We start from the raw sequence: 12,760 nt of genomic DNA, 5'->3' as shown, positions 1-12,760 counted from the left end.
TTTTTTTTTTTTTTTTTTTTTTTTTTTTTTTTTTTTTTTTAAAACCACCAACAGCTCAGGAGAATACTGAAGGTAAATCTGCTCATCAGTTCTACAAAACAAGCTACAGAGGTGAAGTTAGGTTCCTAACGCTGATGTACAACAGCCATATACGTGACAAATACCTTGGGACCACTCCAGCTAACTACTGTGCATGGGTTGGAAGAGCTCTAATGATTCCAAGCAGCACTGCTGCAGTGCTTTTGCCCCTTTCCTTCCTGCAAGGCCTGAAATCCTCCTGCTGGAGGCTGGGGAGTTCTGGAGAGAAGCCTTGAGACAGATAACCCACGTGGACCAGCGGAGAAGCTGAGATCATTAGCTTCTAGCTAACTGAAGTTAGCGCACTATCGGTAATAAAAGAAAGGCTGGCACTGGTGTCAAACTGCAATGAAAATGCAGCTGAAGATATGAAAGGAGAAAGCAATAAAAAATGGTTCAGGGGGTAGATTACAAGTCACGGACTCCCCCTGGCCTCAATCCCTCTTCAGCCTTCCCAAAAACAGAGGCCCTTGTTCCATCTCTCTCTATCAGACTCCTCAAAGCCTGACAGCCTCACCCCACTGTGCTGCAAATTGGCCTTGTCCCCCATTTTGACCACAACACTGATTTGGGAAGCCCTTCTCAGATGCATTCAGCGAGATTACCTTCTCCCTAGGTAGGACTGCATTCGTTTTGAATTGAAAGCAAGACACCTGCAAGTGGATGAAAATGTAGCTGAACAAGAAAAGCCCAGAGCAAACCCCATCAGAATGGCAGCAATAAGTGTAAGATGTGAATGTACACTAATAGATAATGCTATCAGAGGTAAGTCAGACAAAGATACTACAGGCATAACAGTGCTAAAAGAAAACTGCTGAAAATGGGACACTACAGAGACAGGCAATGATTTGGGAGGAAGGGGCAGAGGAAAAGCAGCCTGGAGAGGAGCCTCTAGCAGGCAGCACACACAGTCAGCAGGTTAACAAGTAGCCCTACTAACTGGAAAGGCAAGCAGGGACAGAGCACGAGGCGCTGACCCCGAGATGGAGGAGTCAGCGTGGAGCAAGAAAGGGCGAGCAATGGAAAGTTATGACCTGATCGTTCATTCCCTTTTCATTATTTTGCCCAAGGAAAAGGCATGGATGTATCAGATCTTTATTATCTAGTTAACTTTCTTAGACTCCAAACTTCAATGTTAATAATTAAAATGTTAATTTTGGTCTTTAGAAGAGAAACTTATGCTGCCTCCTTACTCATCAAGGATGACAAATCACAAAAATGAACACAAACCAACCACACTTCCTCCCTGATGTCATTTGGTGAGGGTACAGCCCCTTCTTGAACTGCAGCAGTTTTGCAAATGAAGCTTTTCTCCCAATTAATGTCTATTGATTGAGGAATCTGCATAACCACAAACAGCAAGAGCACACAGGGAGCTTTAAGCAAGAATGTGAGGTCACGATGTGATTAAATATCACTGCTTGGGCAACACTACCTGAAACTTCCCAGCACTCTTTCAAAGGGGAACCTCTTCTCTGAGACTCTGAAATCAGATCAATCCTGGACCAAGATGCCACTGCAACCCTATGAACAGTTGCAGTTTGCCACAGCAGTTTTGGGGAAAATGCCACAAACCAGAATTGCTACACAAACTGGGAGTGAGACCCTGCTTTCCTGGGGCAGCACTGCAGCCACAGACCCACCAGCAGCACAGCAAAGAGTTGTCCTATCAGCCCATCTCCAGCCCATACACTGGGCAGGGAAAAAATACCCTCATTTGTCAGCAGCTCAGTACTTTGGAAGTCAGAAGTTCAGCCACTGAGCACACACAAAACGTAATCCAATAACATTAAGCCATTAAGTGGCTTTCACTCACAATTTACAGGTAATATTATAGGCAGACAAGTTGCTATCAGCAGCATTAATTTCATTGCTTTGCTGCAGGTACGATATTAAAGCGAGCCTGCCCATTTTTACATTATTTTTCATGACTTCTATAAGGGATCTCACAAACGCATTGAACTTACAGCAGTGTCTGCTTCAGACAAGCCAAAACTTGATCCTACGATAGAGACATGCGTGTTGAAATGCCTGAGATTTTAGTTGGAAAAAACCTAAGGCAGTTTTAGAGATAGTGTGGCACAAGTTTGCCCCAATGTCTGCCCTGTTAAAATGTACAGGTACCCAACAGCTATCCTGGCCAAAGGCTGGCAGTCAAAAGTTCTGAAGTATTTGAACTGCCACGTTTTCCAGACCTCGCACAACCTCAAGATTTTATGTACAACTGCCGTTAAGGTTTGCCCATTACTCACAGGTGTAGAATCACAGGATTGCTCAGGTTGGAAAAGACCTTAAAGATCATCGAGTCCAACCACAACCTGACCCTAATTAACCACATCCTACCCTAACTAACAACCCTCTGCTCTATCACGGCCCTGAGGTACTCGAGTTAAGATGTGCAGCCTATGTTAAGCTCCCACGTTGCCATGACAGAGCTCAGCCCGTTTGTACACACAGCAACCTGTCTCACCAAAACGCCTGGCTGGTTCAGGTACAGACCAGCTGATGGTCAGCGTTCCACGCAGAGACCCAGCAGTGACTGCACTTAGGTCTTCCCACCCAATCTTTCCTATGATTAGAATAATTAAACAAGATCCAGACTTCCTTGCAATTTACACCTTTGCTTGCTTATTTTTTGTTTTCATTAAGTTGGCAACAAATAGATGACATCCTTCCTGCCCATCCCCACCTCATTCTGATATCAGCAGCTGTCTGAGACGGTTGAGAAAAGCATCCTTCCCTTCCAAGGTACTTCTGCTATGGCAGGTCCCATTTGCACTGAGAAACTGGCTAAAAAAGAATTGGAGAGCCAAAGAACACAGCGAAAGTCTAATGCAGGTAGATTCAAAAGCAAGGCATTAGGTTTTCCTTAAAGTCGGGACAGGAATTTCACAGCAGGGCTCCACTGTGCAGCAGCTACATCGCATCAAGATGATCCAGCTTCACCTTCAGCAATCAGTAAGAAAGCATTCAAGCGGCAGATACTACAGCCAATTTCACTGCCTTGAATTCAAAACCACACGGATTCACTGAGCATCAGTACTGATTTTCACTGGTTTCTACAAGTTTCAGCACAGCAGTAAGCAGGATGACTCAGGTGCTACGCTATCAATCCAATATTAATCATCAGCTAAAGCAGGCAACACTGATCAAAGGACACTGACAAAATTAAGGCCAACCAACGAGGATTTATGGAAGACATTCAAACAAAACGTACTTTAAGAGCAGATATTTCATTGCTCCAGTAGGTAAATAAATTCTAACATCTCCAGGACATTTCCATTAAGAAGAAGGCTAAAAAAGTCCGAGTCATTCTCAGTGCCCGTTAGGTCTCAAACCACCATGACCTACAGTGTTGTTTCTCTTTGTGCTTTTAAGCCTTCCCTCATAAAAGAATCCAAAATTGATCACAGAACACAAATTATCCTCAAAATACAAATATAAGAGGCTATCCTCAACTTCTGTAGAATTTCTAACATGGGCTTACATCACTTCTAAAACCTAAGGCTCACAAAAATAGGTATGGTAATGCAAGTGCCACATCATCAATAAAACCATTATGAATTATTCAATTGCTCTGCCCAGTATAGCAGGTTGCACTTAATAGGCCCAAGCATCCCATCAAAAGACTCACAGGCAGAAAATGTAAGCGATACACAACAGATGCAAGGCCATTCTGGGAAAACAGCCTTTAGACCAACCTCAGGTTTATAACAACAAGCAGCTGGAAAGGAACACGACAACGCTGAGCTGAACACCTAACACAGAACACTGCATAAATACAACACAGATTAAATTCACTTTGTATCTGCCCGCTGGAGGAATAGTGTTTTCAGTTCTGCTCTCAGGAAGGCAAGAAGGCTGATAAATCAGAGGGTGCTCAGAAACAGATAAAATGTGGCAGATAGGCTCCACGAAGGAGAACAAGAGAAACAAGAGAAACAAAGTTCTATTTATTGAGCTTCAAGAAAAAATTAAGAAATATCTTGCTCAGACAGTGAATGATCATGCAAGCAAAAAACACCCAATATTATCCAGATAAATGACTGAAGTGAGAAATTCAGAGATAAACAACAGTCAACTGTTTCCAGGTCAACACTGGATGATTTTCTAAAAGGTAATTTTCTGCTTAAGCTAGAACATCATCAGCAAATACATCACTCATACTATGCAAGATGCCAGACGAGTCACAGCAGTCCCTTCTGACTTCCCAGGTCTTTATGCTGATAAAAGCAGTGAATTTTTCAAATCCTATCTACCCACACTCCAAGAGGAAGTTTTTCCTAAAGAAATCGCATCTAGTCCATCAATTTCTCCCAAAACTGTGCCTCTATAAAAGCTGCACTTACAGATCTCAACTCATAAGCTCACTGTCCCAAATCACTGCAATAGCATCCCTGCCTCTCAGCAATCTCTGGCCAAACGTTGCCCATCACATTCCCATGCAGTAGGAGCACCTGAGCACCTTCTGCTCGCTCAGTCCACCCTCAGCTTTCATGGAGCACTGCAGCCTGCAACATGCAGCACCACGGCCAATAGCAAATGCAAAAAGCAGGCACTAAGCTACGCTGAGACAGAATGACAAAAGCCTGAGGAGATGTGCACGTCTAACAAAACCAAACCAAGGAACATTAAACACCACTTTTACAGATGGCTTCCTTTCCTACCTCTGAATCTGAACCTTGAGGTCAGAAGGAGCAGAGGGCGAAGCATCGTTTGCATCACCTGAACACAAAAGACACGAAAGCTGTCCCAAGTCTGCCAGTCAGCAGGCAGGATGACCTCCACCTTTGTGACAGGGCTTCAGAGAGCAGTGATTCAGCTGCAAGCGGAGTCAGAGAACCACACCCTTGGCCCTGCCACTGGCTGGAACGCAAACCATTTCTCATTCCAAGTCCTGTCCCAAAACCCTGCCAGCACTCCATCTTCCAGCCGAAAAATCACTTTCACATCTGTCTCTACCTTGTACATAGAAAAAATTCTGCTAGGTACATCTTATTTAGCCTGTTTCATTCCACAAACTGTTACAGATCAGGATGCTCAACCTGTCTCCTTCTGGACAAGCACTTCACTCCCACTTGCCAGACTACAGGAATGCAACCCAGAACTCACTGCAGCCTTTCTGTCCTGCTTATCACACACTGTACAGCCCATGTGTGCATTCAGAATGGCAGGAAAAAAGTTTCTGACCACATTCACTGAATTAACAGACCTGGGCTGTTGTGGTTTTCTTTAGATATTGTTTATATAAGCAGCTTCTTTGGGCTCTGTAGAAATATTCCCTCCCTGTCTCTCCTTAAGGTTTCCCATGCATGCAGTTCAGACATCTCCTATACTTGAGAAAAAAAATATTCAACAGTTAAGGAAATATCAAATCAAAACTCTTAGCAGAAAGAACTAGCACATGCAGAGTGTGTTTTTTTATTTTAGTACAGTATTATTATTTATTATAGTACATACTATATATTTACATTACATTACTACACATAAATTACGTGAGTTCTTAACAGATGATCCATTTTCCTCTCTTTACGTCCACACTACTGAAGATTGACAGAAGTGAACATCTAAGCACTGTATCTTTACACTAACCTGCATGGTTATCCCAATCCCACCTAAGTACTGCTAAAATCCAGTATCTGATACGAAAAGTACACATACAGATGATTCCAACATCAGCTACAACTCACAAACCTCCCTCTTCGAGGAGAGTTGAACAAGTCCCCTGATTTATTAAATAAAGACATGAGTTACTTAGACTTTAAAATCTTATTACACACGATGAGCACGGGCAGCCTCACTTTCTGTCTATCACACACTCTGCACAGCCTTCTTGCCTGACACCAACAGTGTTTGAGCAGGGAGCTGGGGCACACAGCCACCAAAGGGCTACCTCCTCCAACCTAAGCCAGCCTGCAGCACTACCATATGTGGATCACAAATCACAGCTGATCAAATCAATTACTTGCCAGCCACACGACTCCCTGACACATTACTGACATCTCAAGTGGTGTAAGTTCATCTACTGGTCATCACAAAACCCCCTGCAATGTAATCTATACAAAGTTTCCTTCTACTCCTTGCAATCTGAACTGACACACCATCGCATACAGCCCACAAACCTCCTATCCAATGTAATCTGTATGTGTGAAATTGCAGCCTCTGAATTGCCCCGTCACACATCTTTCACATTAAAGGCCATCAATATAACAACGTGAAACCACTTCACTGCCAGGGGCAGGATGGAGGGGAAGCATTTCTCTACAGAATGAAAATGATGAAAGACGCAGTAACTGAGCACAAGGTACTGTGCTTACTTTCACTGTACCAACAGCTGTTTAACACGACTATCCTTCCAGCTGCTTTATTCTCCCATCATTACATAAGCTAGTTTGTACATTAGACTTGCCTTCTACAGTCCTCCACCACCACCTGGGCTGAAGGTGAAAAAAGTAACATTACTAAACATCACTACAACCAACAGCATGCTTTTATATGTGCATGTATGCATACAGACACACACACAAAACCACCGACCAACCACAAGAGGGCCGATGTGGTGCAGACCTTATAATTTCAAGCACTTCATGCTGCTTCTTAGCTCCATCCACAAGTTCAGCACATCCTGAACAAACTTGCTGGGTTTTCTGTTCCGATGGTTTTTGATGCAGACCGTTTCCACAACCAATGTTCAGGACTTGCCTGCAGGACAGGCTAAGCTACACTTTGTAACAGACTTTGTTCTCATCCAATACCACCCCCCCCCCCCCCCCCCCACCCATCATTTCACACAAGTGTTTCTAAATGCCGCTCAGTTAATTAAAATCAATTAATGAGGAAAATGCACAAAAAGCCCCTTTAAACACAGAAACTCCCTCAATAAGAAGAAAAGGGATTTTCCTTACTGAAACAGCCAGGGAATCTCTAGCAAGCTATGTGGGAAGAAGGAAGCAGATCAGGTCTGTGTTTTTACACCTGTAAACTGAAATCTTGCTGGTCAGCCCCCTCCCCCCTCCTACCTGAGCACTGGCACAGCTGCCCACAGAGCAGTGGAGATCTCAGGAGACTCAAGACCTGCCCACACACCCTGTGTGCCACACCATAGGGAAGCTGCTTTAGCAGGGGCTGGGACTGAGCCATCATTGAGGCATCGCTTCCAATCCCTACAGCTTTGTGGTTCTACTTCTAATCATGAATTTAATACAGTTCATTTCCACTCTTCTTTGAGCAATGCTGAGAAAAGCATGCTAGGATATCTTGACTGCCAGAAGACTTAACTTCATACTCTAACAAGTTCCAGGACCAAATTTTCAAGACCTCCAGTGAAAGAATGAAGACACACTTGACACTTACTTGAACTTAAAAACAGACAAAAATAGGCAGAAAAAAAAAATCATATTCTTATTTCTAACAAAAAAAAAAAATCTAAAGAGCTGGAGGCCTGAACCACTTCAGAAGAGGGGGAAAAAGGGAAGGAAAAGATCCTGACTCAGGTGCCTGGCTCATCTTCATGAATTGCTGTGCAGTAATGTTTTCCCTGCACGCTTAAATAATTACAAAGATCCTTCAGCAGAGGCTCACAGAAGCAAACAACCTCCCCAGCCAGTCTGCGTGGCTACCCCAGTACATGACTGACACCTGGCTTGTTTGGAAACCGAGCAGCTAAAGATCTTACAAGTGCCACCAGCATTTCATCTACATTCAGGTTTAGGAACCTCAAGTACACAACAGAGCTCCATTTGGACAACTGGCCTTAATGGACAGCAAAAGCAGAAGAAATGCAGTAGTGATTAGTCTGAATTCCTTTCCTTCCTTGCTCCCTCACCTTTGACGGTCAAGATCTTCTCACCAATCAAGTAGTAAGCAGTCTGACAAATTAAGCTGTAAAAACCTCAACTTGCTGCTTACAAACAATTTTCACCTACGTCAATATAGAGACCACATTTTTCATTACTTCATCCTTAATGAAAAGCAAAAAAAAAAAAAAAAAAAAAATACTAAGAGTACCTCAGGATTCTTCACAGTCCTCAGATGATTAACAACAGTAACGAAAAAGAACCTACAAGAACTCAAGTTGCTGTGCTATCATTACTGCCTACTATTACGCATCACTGCAAGTGGCAACTTTTCACTTTAGTTCAAAGCTCTTATTTCAAAGCACACTCAAGAAAACATTCAGAAAAGGTCCCAAAATAAACACCATGATCAACCTCCCTCATGTCACCAGGTACTGGGAGATGACAAGCAGCTCTTGAAGGCATTAAGAAAGCATCCACAATACTGTGAGATGTTGAAAGGGGCTATCGAAGTCTCAGAATGAGCTGACATTGAACCTCCATGTGCAAAGCTACTTTTTAATACAGCTGATCATTAAACGTTGTCTAATCATGTATGGTGAGGAATTAACAGCAACATGTGTGACCTTTCACACTAACCTTACAGAACTTACTTCTATACGAGCCTGATGGGTGAAGGGGGAGTGACAGCAGACGCTCCAGCATTTCAGCTGGCTCTCCCAGAATTGATTAGGACACACATTTTCAGTTCAACATCAGCTAACTGTCCAAAGAGTGCCCAACCAAGTGAATTGCAAGAATACCAAAATCTCATTAATACTGAAGATCTTATCTACTGCAGCCACCACCTCATAGCAGAGCTTAAAAATAGCAGAAGAAAGCATTTGTTGGTGACTACAACAGCCAATTCTGCTTATAATGGTTCCAAAGTATCACACTGTGAATCTATTAAACGTCCTATTCAGAAAAGAGCAAATGAGTTTGTGCTTATTACAAAGGTTCCTAAAAACAAGAGCAACCAGCAGATTTATGGGAAAAGCGGGGAAAAGAAAAATAACACGTACTTTCCAAGAACTTGCCCAAGTCAGCTCCTGAAGCAAGAAAACAGAACGAGGGGCAAGGAGTTAGAGAGATTATAAACAGAATTCAGAAGTTAGTTACCCTCCCACCCAAGAGAACGAGCCCACAAAAAAAAAAAACAAACATGGTAAAAGGTAAAGCACTGCAGCAGCAAGAAGAAAATGTTGTGCTGAAGGCTACAGAGAAAAAATACATTTTATTCCAAACGTACAACTTGGCAGCAGCTCCTGTTATCCTGCAACTTGTCCCACTTCAAAGTGGGATTGCACAGAGTTCCTTTGTTGACACTGCAACGACTTGTCTTAGATCAATACCAAACGTACACGATCGTGATCAGTGCTCTCGTGGGGCTGCCAAGGCCTGCTTGCTGGTCATGGCTGCTTCCAACACTCTGCGCCTGCGGGCCGGAGAGGCTCAGCGCTCCACGAGCTCCTTCCTTCCTTCCTTCCTTCCTCAGCCCGCAGCACCTGACAGCGCCGGGCGTGCTCCGAGCGGGGCAGAGGCTGCGCTCAGCGTGCACCTGCGTGCGAGCAGGCCCAAGGGCCCGGGCCGGGTGGGGAGGAGGGAACTCGCACAGCTCAGCGTGACGGGAGGCGCGGCCGCCGACCCCCAGCGCCGCGAGGAGCCGCGAGCGCCCCGCCGCCGCCTGACAGCCTCTCGCCGCCGGGTGGTCGCTCGGAGAAGGCGAGGCCCGCGCCCCGGCGAGAGCCGGGCAGAGCTCAGCGACAGCACAACGCGACGGGAGCGGGGGACGCTGGGCGGGAGCGCTCTCGCCACCGGGCCCGGCCCGAGAGCCCCGCTGCGTTGTAGGCCGCGGGGCTGCGGCACCCCCGGACCGCGGAGGACGGGAGCCGCCGGGCGGGCCGGTGCGCGGGGCCGCGGGAGCCCGGAGCCGCTCCGGGGGATGGAGAACGCGTCGGTGGCAAGAGCGCGTCGGCGGGGAGGCGGCCGAAGGGCCGGCGAGAGCAGGGAGCCGACGAGACGGCGTTACCTGCGCTCTCGGACGGAGAGTCCCTCACAGCCACAGCGACCGCTCGGCCCCAACAACACAAGATGGCGGTCGCGCCGCCACGCAACGTCACGTGAGGGCGGGCCCCGCCCCCCACCTCCGCCGCGGGACCCGGATGGGCGACGGCCCTCCCCTCCCCCCGCCCCCGCGGGGGCGCCGCCCTCGTGACGTCACCGCGCGCGCGGCGGCGGCTGCCCGCCCTCGGCGGCTGCGCGCGCGCCGCCGCTTTCCTCAGAGGAGCGGGCCCCCCCTGGCGGGAGCGGCCGGCAGCCCAGCCGCAGCGCGCCGCCCGCTGCTCCGCGGCCCGCGTTCCCGGCGCTCGGTTCCTATGGGGGTTCCCCTCAGAAGCCGCCTTCGGCCGCGGTGACGAGCGTTGTCCCGCAGCCGTGCCCTGTGATCGGGTGGCAGTGCCGTGCGCGGCGACAGGAGCGCGGAGCCCCGCGGGAGCCCCATCGTGCGTACATCCTTCGGGTCCGAAGCTCCCGAGGGAAAATCATCAGGAGCTCAAGGCAAAGCTCCAGCTAGAAATAGCCGTTTATTTTTAGCCCTCAAGCCCGCATGAGCGCGGGGTGCGGAATCGCCCCCACGGCTGCCGGCTGTCACAGGCGCCCTGCTTTCAGCGCAAGCTGTTGCACCCCGTGCCTTCAGCCGCAGTCCGTCTCCCTGCGCTGGGCGAATAACCGCTCGTCACCGTGCACCGAACCGAGGCCGAAAACGATGCAAGAGTGGACGCGAGCGATTCCTCGTGAGCTAACGGGTAGCGTGCCTTAGGGTTTAGTTTTGGCTGAGAGCGACGCAGACTTCTTCATCCCGAAACCTGAGAAAAACGTCTCCCTCAGGAGGCTGATAGGTTAAAGCAAAGCTGGCTGGCGAGGAGCTGGACGCTGACAGGCTGCGTTTGGTCCCCCTGTATGTTGTCACACAGCTCCGTGTTAATAACGGCCTGGGGAAGGGAGAGAGGCAGCGCTGCAGTGCAGGCTGTCAATAAGAACTCCCAGCTCTGCTACAGAAGCAGCTGTCCCTTATTATCCTTATGCATTTGAGTACCCAAAATATTATGTGATCTAAGGCAAGCTTTATCTGAGCTGGGAGAAGTTCAGCACTCCTAGAGATCCTCCCCCCCCCGCCCCCCTTGTTAATACAAAGATACTCTTGGGAAAAGAATTCAGGAAGAGAATGTCTGACAGATGTCTCATCTGTAGAATTTAGCTTTTTTTCTAAAATACCTCAAGGAAACTCAGATTTATTGTAATGGTAAGTGCATCTTAAGTCCTCCACAGCTTTCATTCAAGCAGAACAAGAAGGTTGTCATGAAAATTCAAACTCTATCTGTGCAGGTAAGTTCATGCATGGTTTAATTAAAGGGCTGCATGTTGTCTGTGTATGAAATTACCCCCAACAGCTAGGCTGAGATTTCCTCAGGTACTGAGGCACGATGTACCTCAGAGCCCTGTTGATTGCCGTGTCAATTCATCCGTGCTATTAAAAATCCAAGTGCAAGGAAATGGCATCCTTATCAAACCAGAAGCATTCCTTATTGATCCGTTGTTTCCACCTGACCTAGTATAAAAGCAAGAACCTGCATCCCTCGGTACAGCTGGGAAGCTATGAGCATAAAGTACAGCTTTGAAATGGTAGCAATCACCATAGAGCAGCTCAAAAGATGTGTCAGACTTTCACATCTGCCCTCCCGATCTCCAGTTTAGTTATTTGGAAAAGCAGCTCCCCTGTTTATTGAAATACTGGGCTTTCTGCCTGAGAAGTCAGACAGCAGTCTCAGCAGTGTCTGCCTTCCATGAGAGGGAGAAACCAGCATCATTTGTCACGTCCCTAAAAATAACGGTAAGAACAGCAGACGAGGCAGGCACATGAACATCCAAGTGTGGTGTTTAAAGCCAGTCAGCTCAGTGCATCTGTCACCTCAGATAGCTTGTGCTGAAAGAGTACCACATAAACACTTCTACTTTGGCACACCCAAATTATTTTAAGACATCTTTCTTAGATTTGGCAAGTTGAGTTTGAAAAGCAACAGTGAAGTACGCAGGTATTTCCAATCCATCTTGCCAAGGATTTATTTGGATGCTCCCATCAGGCTACATTTCAATTTGGTCAGCTTAATCTTCACAGCTAAAGCCTAAATTCTATGCCACAAAGAACCTGGAGGCAAGATACTCCCACATTGTGTTGTTTCCCTTTTCCTCTTGAGTGTGCCTATACCGAGCTTTTTAGGTAAGAGCTTCTGCCATCAAGTGGTGTCTGCTGCAGTCCTGATGAGTATCACAGTCATACCAGTGAGAAACACACTGTAATTTACAAACTCAGTGTTTGCTGAAGTACTCATGACTTCTCAGCTGTACATCTCCTTCTCTGGAAAATTTTAAACAACAATTCTCCAGGGATAAAGGAAGAGCTGAAGTTCCTGTTCCAGGAACTCAGTGACTGGAGACAAGTCTTCACCCGTTCTGAGAAAGACCTGCATCTGCAATAGATTTTTCATGATGTACCTGCTCTTACCCTCCCAAGCACACCCAGAGTCACTTGGGGCACTTCAATGGTGACAAACCAGCACCTTTCAGTAAATAGAGCTGACACTGCCAGATAGTTTAAAAGCCATTGTGGTAACATCAGGCATTAAGAAATGACAGCATCAAGAACTATAGTGTATTAATTATAGACAAATAAGTGTAAGTCCATGTTGTCAACCAGTAAGTATTGGCTCAGAAATTCAGCCAAGCTTTAATACTTGTGAATGACCCAATTATACTGTCATTTAGTCCAGTAATTGCCAGCAAAATAG

General features: G+C 46.6%; 1 protein-coding gene across 10 annotated transcripts in view; it reads right to left on the bottom strand.

The window, feature by feature from the left end:
* The window catches only part of GIGYF2 (GRB10 interacting GYF protein 2), a 73,885-nt gene extending 63,853 nt beyond the window's left edge, over positions 1 to 10,032 (bottom strand). For 4 of the 10 annotated variants that reach the window (XM_042820345.1, XM_042820354.1, XM_042820353.1 and 1 more), the window contains exon 1: positions 9,946 to 10,032. The gene's annotated coding sequence lies outside the window, so the exon portion shown is untranslated. Of the gene's footprint in view, positions 1 to 9,165; positions 9,239 to 9,277; positions 9,434 to 9,945 lie in introns of those variants that run through there. The other 6 variants (XM_042820347.1, XM_042820346.1, XM_042820351.1 and 3 more) reach the window with 3 other exon arrangements.
* Between the last annotated feature and the right edge of the window lie 2,728 nt (positions 10,033 to 12,760).

This window comes from Centrocercus urophasianus, unplaced genomic scaffold, assembly GCF_019232065.1.
Source record: "Centrocercus urophasianus isolate 14NV4802_14NV808 unplaced genomic scaffold, USGS_Curo_1.0 seq_19, whole genome shotgun sequence".
Taxonomy (NCBI): Eukaryota; Metazoa; Chordata; class Aves; order Galliformes; family Phasianidae; genus Centrocercus; species Centrocercus urophasianus.
The sequence above is the reverse complement of the archived record's forward strand: the minus strand, read 5'-3'. Positions and strand labels throughout refer to the sequence as shown.